We start from the raw sequence: 13,882 nt of genomic DNA, 5'->3' as shown, positions 1-13,882 counted from the left end.
TCTATTCTATTCTATTCTATTCTATTCTATTCTATTCTATATGGCGTTGGACTAGATGACCTTCCAACAATGATTATCTGTTTCCTATTCTGTTCTTATTTCTATTCTATTCTACATTCTATTCTATATTCTGTTTCTAACCTATGACTATCACTAAGTGTTGCATCTTAAGATTCTTGATGTATTTTATTTTTTCTTACGTACACTGAGAGCATATGCACCAGAGAATTCTATTCTATTCTATTCTATTCTGTTCTATTCTATATTCTATTCTAATTTTTATTCTGTTCCATTCTACATTCTATTCTGTTCTATATGGGGTTGGACTAGATGACCTACAAGGCCCTTCCAACTCTGGTTATCTGTTATCTATTCTATTCTGTTCTACTCTATTCTTCCATTCCATATACTATTCTGTTCTTGTTTATATTCTGTTGTGTTCTATTCGTAACCTATGGCTATCACTAAGTGTTGCATCTTATGATTCTTGATGAATGTATTTTATTTTTTCTTATATACAGTGAGAGCATTTGCACCAAATTCTATTCTAATGTTCTAATCTAATTCTATATCTTATTATTCATTCTATTTTATTCTGTTCATAACCTATGCTGCTTATATCTTTACAATTTATATTGTTTTGTTTTCCTAGTATGTTTGGAATGCGTATTAGTAATCTTTGTACAATTTGATTGCTTATAGCAGGGGTCTTCCAATTTGACAGCTTTAAGACTGGTGGGCTTCCAATTCCCAGAATTCCTCCTCCAGCCATGTTAGCTCAGGGATTCTGGGAGTTGAAGTCCACCAGTCTTAAACTGCCAAGTTTGAAGAGTCTTGGTTTATACTGTATTAATCTATGACTATTGGACCTAAACCGTCCCGTAGAGACGTGATAGTAAGGGGCGCATCCTGTCGATCCCAGGGACATCGCAAAGTCCCTGGTCGATTCAGGAGAAGCCCTTCTACCATCGGCGGAGAGGCAGCCATTAAGCTGCTGAAGCTGGGACAGCTCCGGAAGGAAGAGATTGAAAGAGAAAGTGTATCGGTTTGGTGAGGACTTTTTTTTAAATTAATATTTGGGACTTAAGGACACCCTAAGAATGAGAAGAAATCTGTAAGATTTTCGACAAAACTGACTTAGCGGCGATTTTTTAAAGAGAAATGTCAAAGTGAGGCTTGGCTTTTTACTTTTACTTTTTTTTTTACTGAACTTCTATCGTGATTTAGCAACTATTAAATGGACTGGTTTTTTCTCTTATATTTACCTATTCTTTTTCTCCTTTTTGACTGTTTATATTTTTTAGAATAGAGGCTCCCTTCAGTAATTTTATATATATATATATATATATATATATATATATATATATATATATATATATATATATATACATACATACATACATACACATATACACATATACACATATACACATATACACACACACACACACACACACACACACACACACACACACACACATATATATATATATATATATATATATATATATATATATATATATATACATATACATATACATATACATATACATATACATATACATATACATATACATATACATATACATATACATATACACATACACATATACATACATACATACATACATACATACATATCTTTTTCTATTATACTTTTTCTGGGAAAGAAGGGGGAGTGGATGAAAGAAACTTTGTAACACTGCCAACTAGAGGCTTGAAAAATACTTTATTTGAAGTTGAGAGAACTGTGAAAAACTCTCTCAAGGACACTGGAACTTGATAAGATAGAGGGAAGAACACTGGAGAATGTTTTTACAGGTGTACTTTGGGACTTCTATCAACAATTGAATATTTGAAGCTTGGCTTTGAAATTTGTGGAGAAGCCATAATAAGAGCCTTGGATAATTAAATAAAATGCAGTGTGCTCTTTATCTATTTCTTCTTAGCTGTTTTATCCCTCCTCTTCAATCCCATAGTATTTTGTAATAATTGTATATTTATTTTTTATTTATTTTCCTTTTTAAAGGGAAAGCCTCAGAATATCTTTTTCTTATTGGGACTTTTGCCTTTTCCATTTTCATTTTCGATCCATTTTTATGGCTATTTTTTATTTTTGAGATCTTTCAATTGGATTAAGGTGTGAAGAACCTGAAGAATTCTTTTTTTTCTTACTACTTTTTAATACTACTGGGTTTTATTCTTTTTCTCTTTATTTTTAATTTTTATTTTGAATCATAATTGATTATCCCACAATAGGATTAAGGTCTAGAAGAACCTGAAGAACCTTTTCTTTTTTCTTTTTAATTTTGGGCTTTTTAATTTTTATTGTCTTTTTCTTATTCTTTTCTTTTTTCTTCTTTCCTAATTGGATTATAATTGGCCACCCTACTAATTGGATTAAAAGAGCTTGAAGACCCTGAGTTACCTAAATGAGCAAGAAATTCATATTTTCTGGCATTTCAACTTCTGCTCCTGCCTCCCCAACAGCTGGAGGACGACGTTTAACCCAGATAATGTCGAAGAAAGATAAAGAACAAGTGGATTTAATGATGATTATGCAAGGAATTCAAGAACTTAAAACGAAATCGGATATCATTGAAAAGAAAATAGAAAATATTGAACAAAGAGCTGAGAATATTGAACAAAGAACAGAGAGTATTGAACAAAGAACGGAGAGTATTGAACAAAGAACGGAGAGTATTGAACAAAGAATTGGGAAGACCGATGAAAAAATTGAAAATATTCAACAAATGATGGTGAAATATGATGAGAGACTCCAAAAAATTGAAGAGAAAGAAAAACAGATGAGACAATTTGAAATATTGATACAGATTAACAATGGTTGAACATGACAAAAGTGGGATGTTGAAGTGGGAGATGGACAGGTCAGAATTTTATCTCAGATTTCAAAATATAGAGGAAGAAAAAGGACAAAATTTGACTGCAATAATGATAGAAATCCTGGCTGGAGCTCTGGGAATAACAGAGGAAAAGATGATGGATGGAGTAGATGAGATATACCAAGTCTTCACAAGATATGCGATGAGGAACAATCTACCAAGAGAGGTTCACGTCAGATTTACAAAAAAAAAACTATTAAAACACAAATATTACAAGTGGCAAGAGATAAGACGTTGAAATATTAAGACAATGAGATTGTGGTCTTAAAACAAGTACCCAGAAAAGTGAAAGAGATGAGAAGAGAATATCGATTCCTGACTAAAATGTTATTGAAAAAAGAGGTGAATTACAGATGGCTGATTCCAGAAGGATTAATGTTTACATAGCAAGAACAGAGACACAGAATTGACTCAATTGAGAAAGCAGAAATATTCTACAATGAATTTTTCGAAAGAAGAGAAATAGAGATAGAAAAAGAGATCATCTCAACTGAACTTCAAGAGGACCAAATGGGGATGGGAAAAGAAGAAGGCGCAGTAGGTGGACAAGTGGAGACCAAAGAACAACGTGAAGTAAGATCCACGAGAGCTGTTAGACCTAAATACAAAACATAATCATGGAGGAAAAAAAACTGATTTCTATGAATATAAATGGACTGAACTCAGCTATCAAAAGAAGAATTTTTTTTCACAAATTAGAGAAGTTAAAATTTGATATAATTTGCTTACAAGAAGTACACATTAAAAAAACAACATGAACAATTACTGGCACGACCAAAATTAGGGAAAATATTTACTTCTCTGATTCACTGTAAGAAAAGAGTGGTTTTATACATTAAAGAAACTATCCCAGCAAAACTGATTCATACTGATGAAGATGGAAGAGTATTAATGGTTGAAATAGTGGATAATAACACAAAAACACTCCTGGTTGCAATTTATGCCCCGAATGATAAACAAGAAGAATTTTATAAAAAATTACATATGAAAACAATGGGACTGGACTATATTAACATAGTTATGATGGGAGATTTCAACGGAATTGTAGACAATAAACTGGACTATACAGCAACAGCAACAAGACAAAATAGAAAGACTCTCCCTAAATCCTTTTTCAAAATGATAGATGAATTAAACTTAAAAGATATATGGAGAGAAAGAAATGCTAAAAATCAACAATATACTTTTTACTCAAACAGACATTTATCATGGTCCAGAATAGATATGATTTGGACCTCAACAGAATTAATATCTAATATCCAAGAAATAAATATTGAAACAAGTACATGGGCAGACCATAATCCAATGACAATTAAATGGAAAGGACAAAAAAGAAGATCTAGATGGACATTAAATAATACTATTTTAAAGGAAAAAGACTTTACACAATGGATGGAAAAAGAATTGGCCTTCTTCTTTAGTGAAAATAAAAAAGAAGATACTTCAATACAGAACGTTTGGGATACAATGAAGGCATATGCGAGAGGATTAATAATAGACTATACAAAGAAAAAGAACATTAGGAAGAGGCAAACCATCAAAGCTTTAGAAGATGATCACAAAAAACTGGAAAAAGAGTTACAGAAAATGCCACAGAAAAAAAGATATTAAACTTAAAATGGACATATTTAAACATAAAATGGGTCAGGTAGAGAAAGAAGAATTGGCACAAAAAATTAGAAGTGCTAAACAGAACTATTTTGAAGATGCAAATAGGCCAGGTAGATGGTTAGCATACAAATTGAGAAAGGAGAAAGTATCAAGGAAAATATTACAGTTAATAGACGATCAAGGCCAAATGTGCTATGGTAATAAGGAGAAGAAGGCAATTATCCGAGACTTTTATGGACAACTATATAAACAAGAGGATATTGATGAGGAAAAAATTAAACAGTATTTACAAAATGCTAACCTACCTAAGATACCTAAAGGGACTGAAAAAATGTTAGAAAGTACTATAACAATGATGGAACTAACCGAAGCACTCAACAGACAGAATAATGGAAAAGCACCAGGTCCAGATGGGCTTCCGGCAGAATTTTATAAAACACTACAAGAATCGTTGAACATTCCATTGCTAGAAGTCATGAATGAAGTTATGTCATTATATATACTATAAGCAAATGGCAAAAGTAATGATAGAGGGAGAATTTACAGACTCTATTAACATAAGAAAAGGCACAAGACAAGGATGCCCATTATCACCTTTGCTATTTGTATTGACTTTGGAAGTGTTGAATAGAAATATTAGAGAGGACCAAAATATAAAAGGAATGAAAATCAAAAAGGAGGAATTTAAACTACAAGCCTTTGCGGATGATTTGGTTTTCATTCTGGAAGATCCTCTAGAGACAGCCTTAAAACTATTGGAAAAGATAGAGACGTACGGTGAGATGGCTGGTTTGAAAATAAATAAAGATAAAACAAAGATTCTGACAAAGAACATGTTATTAAGACAAAGAGAAGAACTGGCAGACCTATTGAAAATTCAAGTCACAAATAAGGTTAAGTATTTGGGGATATATTTGACGTCAAGATGTACTACATTGAAAGAGAATAACTATATTAAACTCAAACAGCAGATAGCACTTGAACTGAAGAAATGGGAAAATCTACAACTAATATTACAAAACTACAATTAATAAATACAATTATAAAACTACAATTAATAGGCAGAATTTCAACAATCAAGATGAATATTTTACCCAGAATTTTATATTTGTTCCAAACAATACCAATTAAGCTTGGCAAAGATTATTTTGAAGACTTAAATAAAATTGTGTTGAAGTATATATGGCAAGGTGTGGCTATTCTGTCTCAGTATTTTTCCATAAGACAAATCCTGCTCAGCACGTATACCTCTCAGAGCAAAAGTTCACTAAGCTGACAGGAAAAGAACTGACAGGAAGAAGCTAAAGTTGATAAGATTAGTTTCACTGAGGTCTGTGTCAGATAAAAGATGTGTATTCGGTAAAACATGTTTATCAGTCAGAAAGTTCGTTACTTGTATCACGTAGCCTGGACTCAAAGATAAAGTTTGTAACTTCTTTGTCTTCCTGCTATCCCCCTGCACCCCCTTCTTTGATTCAGCATAAAAAAAGAGGAAAGCGTAGAGCAAGCTGGCAGCCTGAACAATCCATCTGTCTCAGGCTCAGCTGGGACAATTCCATCTGCCCCAGGCGATGCGCTGCCTCACCTAAAGAAATCTTCGTCTTGTGTTCTTTTTTCTTTCCGCTTTGCAATCACTCTTGCGAGAGTCCCTCAATCACCCTGGCTAGGGTTCCGCTGCTCAAACTCACCCTGGATAGGGTCCTGCTTTTGCCAAACTTCGCCCTTGCGAGGGCTTCTCTGTATCTCACTCTTGCGAGGGTCCCATTCTGAGAGGAATTCAGCAATCAACCAGAAGATCGAAACAACAGACCGGTCGCTCAACGCGACAGCTGGGGGCTCGCCCAGGATCCCTTGATTCGTCCGGGATCTCTTCGACTTTCTGGTTCCAAGGTGTGACTTCTGGCTAGAGGTGCATCGCCTTCACTCCCATTGCTACGCACCTGGCATAGGTTTCGTACGAATCGTAAGTAATGGGCTCCTCACTTTCTCAAGTTTCGTCAGGGTACAGGGACGAACTTTATATTCTAGTGAAGAAGGCTAATTCCTTTCAGAAAATTAATGGTACAACTGTGTACCCAATTTCGAAGAAATCTTTAAATAAATTTATAATTTATATTGAGGCACACTGTCCAGCCTATCCATCTGCTGGAACTCTTAGCCATTCTCAATGGGAAAAATTAGGAAAATATTTACATGAAATTCCCAGAGCTCCCATGGATATACTTATCTCTTGGAGAACGATAATGGCTGCTATAACAATTGTTTATCCTTCTTCTAGTCTTCCTGAAAATTCTCTTTCTCCTGTTTCCTCTGATTCCCTTCTTCTAATTCAAAAACTTCTACAATTTCTTCCTTACCACCTCCATATCCTGACACTTCTTCCCCTCCTCCCCTCCTCCCTACAACCCACCTCACATTCCTGATGTTAACCCTATCAACTCCACTGATTCTCCTGCCTCCTTGCCTGTTCGTAATACCTTTCAGAAGGCACTGATTAAAGGATTCTTTTCTCTGACATCTTCTCAACTTGCTGCTTGGCCCAATGACTATCGCTTAGCAGTTCAATCTGTTGCAACAGCTGGCCTTCCTCAAGCTGTTACCCTGGACCATCTTCTTTGTCAGGGAGCCATCCCGCACTCCACAGGATGAGATTCAGATGGGGGCAGGGGTTATCCCATCATGAGAAAGGTCCTTCTCAACCTTCTTTGTCTTTTAACAAAATTCTTCAAGGACCCCACAGATTTTTTCATTCTTATTCTCAGTGTGTTCCATCTTAGAACAAATCATTTAACTGTCTTTTATAACTTCTCTGTTGTGTCTGTTCAACCTGTGGGGCCGTGATCTTATGTCTCAACTTAACACAAAACTCATTATTGATTAATGGAATCTTTTGCTAAAACTCTACCATGTGTCAATACTATGTAAATAATGTCTTGCTACTCTATTGTTCTGCTTTTCCACAATTTCTGATGTACTTGAGAAGACAAGAGTGGGAAGCTAAGATTGTTTATTGCACGTAGATTTGATGATAAAGATGAAGGAAGGAAATGGAAGTAGGAAGGAGAGAGATGGTTTGTGGATGTGTTGTTTGGAGGAAGGAAAGAGGCTTTGACAAATTGAGAAGGATGTGTATGTCTGTGAATGCAATGAGGGAATTCTGGATGTTTGTTTGAAAGTAAACAAGAAAGTAGCAAAGAAAAAGAAATGAGAGGGCGACCCCTAGTGGGCTGCTCTTTTCAGAGAACATAGATTGATTCCACCAAAATATCAGAGAAAGGGAGGGGCAATACAAGCCCATCGCTTTTCTGAGTAAAACTCTCTGTTTCTGTCTTCTCAACCCACCTTGGTTCAACTTCAGCAATATCTGGGTACCATAAACTGGGCCCGACCTTTCCTGTCTTTAACCACCTTCTCTTGCTATTCTTTCCACTCATCAACTACTGACTGCAATAATTGTTCAAATATCTAATACAAAAAATCTTCATATCTTGGAATGGTTACATCTACAACACACTCCAAAAACATCTATTTTTACTAGAGCAGCACAAATGGCTTCTCTTATAGAAAAAGGGCGTAAGAGAACCAAAGCCCTGATGGGAATGGAAATTTTTACATTGTATATTCCTTTTAAGATCACTCAATGGGAACCTCTTTTCAGACTTCCACAACACTGCAGGATGCGTTGGAAGATTGGTGTGGCCAAGTGTCGTGCCACCTTCCTTCTGATTCACGATTGCAGGTGTTGAAAACAGTTCCTTTTGTTTTACAATCACCTTTTGTCCAACAGCCATTGAAGGAAGGCTTAACTGTCTTTACTGATGGTTCAAAAAATATTGGAGCATGTACATGGTATGAAAATACTCAATGGCATAAACGTTTAACTACTTCACAATCATCAGCACAACAAGCTGAATTAGCTGCTTTCCTATTGGCGTTGTCTCTTTTTCACAACAATCTTTAAATGTAATATCTGATAGCATGTATGTTACTCAGATGGTTGCTCATATTTTTGATGCATATATTTCTCCTGTTACCCCTCCCTCTCTAATGAAACTTTTTTTACAGCTTCAGACACTGTTGAAAAAACGAGAAAAACTTTTATTTGTAGCCCATATCAGAAGTCATCAGCAATTGCCTGGATTCCTAGCAGAAGGCAATCATATGGCAGATGAGGCTTGTAAAATTATGGCCTCCTCTCCCTTCTCCAACAGCTTTCACCTGGGGAGAGTCATGATTATTTTCATCAAAACAGGAAAGCCCTAGTACGACAATTTGGAATTACATATCAAGAAGCCACAGCAATAATTCAACAATGTCCAACATGTAGCCTGCAGGCCAAAGGTATCCCTGAAGGCGTTAATCCTAGGGGTACTCAAGCCTGTGATACATGGCAAATGGATGTAACTCATTATCCTCCCTTTGCTCCCTGAAATACATTCATGTATCAGTAGATACTTATTCAGGGTTTATTATAGCAACATTGCAAAGAGGAGAGGCTACAAAAAATGTTATTAATCACTGTATTCGATCATTCGTAACGTTGGGATGTCCAAAAATTCTCAAAACAGATAATGGTCCTGCTTATGTCAGTTCTCCCTTTGCTGAGTTTTGTCATAAGTGGGCCATCACACATAAGTTTGGCTTACCCTTCAACAGCCAAGGGCAAGCGATTGTGGAGAGATCGCACCTAACTTTGAAACAAGCCCTTGATCGGCACTTGGGGAAAAAAGGCTCAGGCCCCCGAACCTCCCAACGTTGCAAAATATCTTAAATGTTTGTCTGTACACTCTTAACTTTCTCAATCTTACTGGCTCTCCTCCCTCCACAGCGGCTTCTCGCCACTTCACCAAGCCAGTAGTTCCCTCTTCCCGTCCTCTTGTTTATTTCAGACAGCTTCCAGATCCTGCGTGGAAAGGTCCTGCACAGCTCATTACCTGGGGAAAAGGTTACGCAGCTGTCCAACTTCCTGATCGAGTGCTTTGGGTTCCTGCTCGCTGTGTCAGACCTTACCATGGCAAACCTGACTCTAACTCTAATCTTTCTTCTGATATCAATACTTCCTGTCTTTTCTCAATTTAAGGCATCTCCTGATGCTATTTTTGCTTTCCTTGCTGACACTGTTACCTTTATCTTTAAAGATAATCTTCTTTCAGCATGTAATTATGTTTTCCAACACAATGGTAGTTTTCTTTCTCCTACTTCTGACATAACTATTCACTATTACTATTCTCCTTGTTTAATATTTTTAACTATACATGTCACTCAACTTACTATAGGTTCTTATTCTTGCTTAGGATTTTTTCACAATCACACTTATTTCAATCACACTGTTCTATTGCTTTCCACTTCTTCAGTGGCATCTTCTCCACTATCCTCTGCTTTACTTACATTGCCATCTCAAGCTAATTCTGAAACAACTTTTCCTGGAGATAAACTACGCTGGCATCTTCGCTGCTGCTTTCCACCCTGTGATGTCACCAAATGCATATTGCATCATTCATCTTCCTGGGTTCCTGATCGCTACAAACCACCTGTCGTGCGAAGACGTCACCTCATCCCTGATGACATCCATCGCAAGACTACAGCTCTCATTCGAGCTCGCCATCTTGGGTATCCTGCCTTCATTGCTGACAACTCCATCTCTAAGCAGTCTGCATCTCATGCTGTTCCAAGATTTGGCTATCATCGCATTCCTCAAGCATACAATCATCTTCTACAAATGAACATCAACCTCAAACTTACACCTGGACTATCCTTGATTTTCAAGGAAAAATTTTAAACACCACCACTAACTATACTAGATGGCCATGGTTTCCTCAGCTTTTCATGGATTTTGCTGAAATGGGGACAGGAGTAGAAAAATTTGCAGACAAAAAACTGCAAGCTGATACATGGGACAAGCAAGGCTCCTGTTCTCCAGCACCTGCTGACAACTTTAGATTATATTTTTGTCCTGCTCATAGTACTGGTACTTCTCGCTCTGCCTCATGTGGGGTAGTTGACAGATATTGTAAAAATGGAGTTGTGTATCCACAGGTCATATCTGGTGGGAAGCACCTACCAAAAATGACTATATTCATATTACCTGTGCTCAAGCACATCTTCCCTGCTCTCAATGGCCTTGTTGTGGACAGAGAATAAATCCACTCAGAATCACTTTTACTGCAAAAGGAAAGACACTTACAAAAACAATGGATGGTTGGGTTCACTTGGAGAGGACGTCAGTGGGATGGTCAAGGAGATGAAGGGAATATTTTACAATTGCCTTTCTATATCTATGTCTAATTATGATATTGGTCCCAATCCTAATTTGAAATCAACCTTTTACAAAAAACCAATATTCAGGTGAATCCATTAGTACAGTTGGTCAATTCTTCTTACACATTGCTAGCAATTACACTTAATGATTCATCTAAAACTGATAGTTTGAATACACTTGACAATGAAGTTAACAATACTCAAAAATAGTTAGCTTTCTCTACATCTATCATTGAATCAAAAGACCTTGTCAAAAACCTTGTTGGAATGGTACTCTGACCAAGAGTCAGAGGAAGAAATAGACACTAATAACTCCTTTTCTCCCAAAGAAGTTTTGTTAACTATGCCAAGCCATGATTTGGGGATGAGGACTTTTCCTCGTATGAGTTGGTTCTGTAAGGCATCAACAAACCCAAGGGTTTGTTGCCACCTTATGGGACTACTCGGGAGGAGAAAGGACTCTACCTAGAATCTTGAGCACAAAAATAAAGAAAAGGAGGAATTGTGGCTATTCTGTCTCAGTATTTTTCCATAAGACAAATCCTGCTCAGCACGTATACCTCTCAGAGCAAAGTTCACTAAGCTGACAGGAAAAGAACTGACAGGAAGAAGCTAAAGTTGATAAGATTAGTTTCACAGAGGTCTGTGTCAGATAAAAGATGTGTATTCGGTAAAACATGTTTATCAGTCAGAAAGTTCGTTACTTGTATCACGTGAGCCTGGACTCAAAGATAAAGTTTGTAACTTCTTTGTCTTCCTGCTATCCCCTGCACCCCTTCTTTGATTCAGCATAAAAAAAGAGGAAAGCGTGAGCAAGCTGGCAGCCTGAACAATCCATCTGTCTCAGGCTCAGCTGGGACAATTCCATCTGCCCCAGGCGATGCGCTGCCTCACCTAAAGAAATCTTCGCCTTGTGTTCTTTTTTCTTTTCCGCTTGCAATCACTCTTGCGAGAGTCCCTCAATCACCCTGGCTAGGGTTCCGCTGCTCAAACTCACCCTGGATAGGGTCCTGCTTTTGCCAAACTTCGCCCTTGCGAGGGCTTCTCTGTATCTCACTCTTGCGAGGGTCCCATTCTGAGAGGAATTCAGCAATCAACCAGAAGATCGAAACAACAGACCGGTCGCTCAACGCGACAGCAAGGCAAGAAAGCGAGAATAAAATTAAAACTTCTACAAGATGCTAGAACTAGAGGAGGATTTGGCCTTCCTAATTGGGAGTTGTACTATCAAGCTGCAAATTTGATGTGGGCCAAAGAATGGATAACATTAAGAAAGACTAGATTGTTGGCACTAGAGGGACATGATTTATTACTGGCCTGGCATGCTTTTCTGTGGTACAAGGGAACTAAATCGCAGGGCTATTTTAGAAGGCATTATATACGGGAGTCTTTATGGTTAAACTGGGAGAAAATTAAGAGACAATGTTATTTGAAAATCCCAGTTTGGTTATCAACTATTGAAGCTTTTTCTTATCCTTTTTCTTATCCTATAACATACAAGAAGGAACAATTGGGGAAATATTGGATGAAAAGGGTGAACTTAAAACAATGCAAAATCTAGAAGAACAAGGTATAAAGATGAATTGGTTTTCATATGCGCAAATACATTCAAGGTATGTTAAAGATTCTAAAACAGAGGGATTCTATGATAAATTGACTGACTTAGATAAGATTTTGACAGGTACTGATGAAAAAGTGATTAAAAAATTATATGGTTATTTACTGGAAATTAAACTAGAGGAAGAACAAGTTAAACTATGATTGTTTGGGGGAAGAATTTTGGACATGGGATTGATTTAGAGAAATGGCAAAAATTGTGGTCTCAAAATTATAAAATGACAATGTCAACAGCATATAAAGAAAATTTGTTTAAGATGTTTTACAGGTGGCATTTTCCCCGACAAGAATAGCAAGAATGTTCAAGAATAAATCTGAAAAATGCTGGAAATGTCATCAGATGTCATCAATGTCATCAGATGTCATCAGATGTCATCAAATGTCCACCATATGTGGTGGACTTGTGAGGACGCTAGAAAATATTGGACTAAAATTCACATATGGTTGGAAAAAATGACAAAGAAACATATAGATTTAAAACCAGAGATTTTTTTATTGGGAATCTTACCTGATACATACAATAAAAATTTGAAATATTTGATTGTAAATGTATTAACAGCGGCTAGGATTGTATTTGCTAAAAATTGGAAGAGTGAGAAAATACCATCACAGGAAGAAATTATTAAGAAAATATTGGAATGTGCTGAAATGAGTAGATTGACATTAGAAATTAGAGAAAAAGAAGATAAACAATTCTATGAAATTTGGGACCTTTTCTATCAATGGCTAGATAATAAAATATAATAATAGAATATTTAGAATTTTAGGAAACAATGAATACATATTTCTTTTTTTCCCCTTGATACTATTCTTATAAAATTTTATTAAGATAGACTTGGTATGACTTTATGATTTGCTATAAAATAAATTAAGTAAACTATAGTTATCTTGTTAAAGTATGAATTAATAAAATTATAGTTAAATGATTGTTTAATAATGATATCAGACTATATAATTGTTGATTGATAATATGAGCTATTATGTAATATAACTACAATGGAGACTATGAAATGGATGAACAAAAAAAAGTGGTAAACCAACCGATACACTGTCTGTAAACTTATGAAGGAAAGGATGATGTTTTTATGTTTTATGTGTTTTTGTTTGTTGTTAAAATTAATAAAACTGTTTTTAAAAAAAAATAGTAAAAAAAAAAGACTGGTGGACTTCCAACTCCCAGAATTCCTCCTCCAGCCATGTTAGCTCAGGGATTCTGGGAGTTGAAGTCCACCAGTCTTAAACTGCCAAGTTTGAAGACTCTTGGTTTATACTGTATTAATCTATGACTATCACTAAGCATTGCATCTTATGATTCTTGATGAGTTTATTTTATTATATTCTATTCCCCATCCCTCTATTTTATTTTATTTTCTATTCTATTCCATTCCTATTCTATTTCTATTTCTTTTCTATTCTATTATTTCTATTGTATTCAATTCCTATTCTATTGTTATTATATTCCTATTCTATTGTTATTATATCCCTATTCCTAT

This window comes from Notechis scutatus, unplaced genomic scaffold, assembly GCF_049901735.1.
Source record: "Notechis scutatus isolate UNSWTSFEM ecotype Mainland unplaced genomic scaffold, rNotScu1.2 NSCUCTG35, whole genome shotgun sequence".
NCBI lineage: Eukaryota > Metazoa > Chordata > Lepidosauria > Squamata > Elapidae > Notechis > Notechis scutatus.
Note: the sequence above shows the minus strand (reverse complement) of the source record.